The sequence below is a fragment of the Dipodomys ordii genome, unplaced genomic scaffold (genome assembly GCF_000151885.1).
Source record: "Dipodomys ordii isolate 6190 unplaced genomic scaffold, Dord_2.0 Scaffold29, whole genome shotgun sequence".
Classification (NCBI taxonomy): domain Eukaryota; kingdom Metazoa; phylum Chordata; class Mammalia; order Rodentia; family Heteromyidae; genus Dipodomys; species Dipodomys ordii.
This window is the reverse complement of record NW_012267245.1, coordinates 2,277,955-2,279,450: the sequence shown is the minus strand read 5'-3', so window position 1 is coordinate 2,279,450 and position 1,496 is coordinate 2,277,955. Positions and strand designations below refer to the sequence as shown.

General features: G+C 48.5%; 1 protein-coding gene across 6 annotated transcripts in view; it reads right to left on the bottom strand.

Annotated features, from left to right (window-relative positions):
* The window catches only part of Sfxn1 (sideroflexin 1), a 17,975-nt gene that overhangs the window by 856 nt on the left and 15,623 nt on the right, over positions 1-1,496 (bottom strand). The gene's annotated exons all lie outside the window — the stretch shown is intronic.

The window sequence follows — 1,496 nt, the reverse complement described above, 5'->3', positions numbered from 1 at the left end:
GCGGGTGGGAGGGGAGGCAGGACCGACTGGAGAGGTGGGGGGGGAGGGGGAGGAGCAGAATCTTCTGGAGAACTCAGGGACTGGGTGTGGTCCCTGAGCTCCTGCTCAAGGCTGGCGCTTCACTACTTGAGCCACAACACCACTTCCGGCCTTTGGTGTGTGTGTGTGTGGGGGGGTTCATTAGAGATGACGGTCCCACTAGACTTTCCTGCCCGGGGCTGGCTTTGAACCCCGATCCTCAGATCTCAGCCTCCTGAATAGCTAGGATGACAGGCGTGAGCCACCAGCGCCTGTCATGTCAGAAATGGATAGTTTGGGGAAAGAAGATTGGAGTTTAACTTAACCCCCTCCCCGCCCCCCAGCAGGGACTTGCAGTAGCCACCAACGCCCAGCTGAGAGAATGTGTTGTGGGCCTTGCAAAATGTGTGTTCTGTCTCTTTCAGAAAGCCAATCAAGACGAATAGTCAAAGAAAGGAGAGGGCTCCCGGTCCTCTGCGCCTCCCCCGTTATTACAGGCTGGATATCCTGTTGCTGCCGGTGCTGGGAAAGCAATTTATGCTAATGGTCATTCCTTCCCCATCTTGCCCCCCACCCCCAAGAAAAATAATACAGATGCCTAGCGCTCATTACAAAAAAAAAAGAGGTAAATGCGTTCTTACTTATGCATACTTACTGTAAACATACTTTTGTTTATGCTATGACGGTGCATGATTATTACAGAACACATTCAGAGTCCTGAAACATACCCAAAAGAAGAAAACATGAAAAGAACCAGGTACCCGTGGCCACGCCTATCATCCTAGTGACTCAGGAGGCTGAGGCTTGGCGGATGAATGTTTGAAGTTGGCCTGGACAGAAGGGTCCATGATCCTCCTTTTCCAATTAAGCAGCAAAAAAGCTAGGCTGGAGGTCTGGCTTCAGTGGTAGAATGCCAACTGATAGAAGCTCAAGTCTGTGAGCTCAAAACCTCAGTACTGCCTTTAAAAATAAATGAAAAAAGCAAAAAAAAAAAAAAACCCAAAAGAACAAGGCCAAGAATATTAAGGAAAAAGAAACGTAGCAATAGTTTCACCGTGGGAAGATTGCCAATGTCATACCCAGCTGGGTATCATGTGCTCATATGCCCGGGGCTCTGGGTTTGACTCCAGCAAAACCCGAAACATGACATCGTTGTTTGTTCCGTTCCAAATTTATTTGACTGCATTATAGGAGCAAATGAATTACTTCCCATTCCCAAGCCAGGTTCTGAATGAATCCCAGTTAATTGGTGCTGGAAAATGCATTCAAACAACACCAAGGGTGTGACAAGAGGTTTCTTAATTGGCTCCAAGTTGAAAATCCCTTTTATGGGCTGGGAAGGTGGCTCAGTGGTAGAGCGCTTGCCTTGCATGCCTGAGGCCCTGGGTTCGATTCCTCAGCACCACATAAGCAAAAAGAAAAAAAGCCGGAAGTGGCACTGTGGTTCAAGTGGTAGAGTGCTAGCCTTGAGCTGAAGA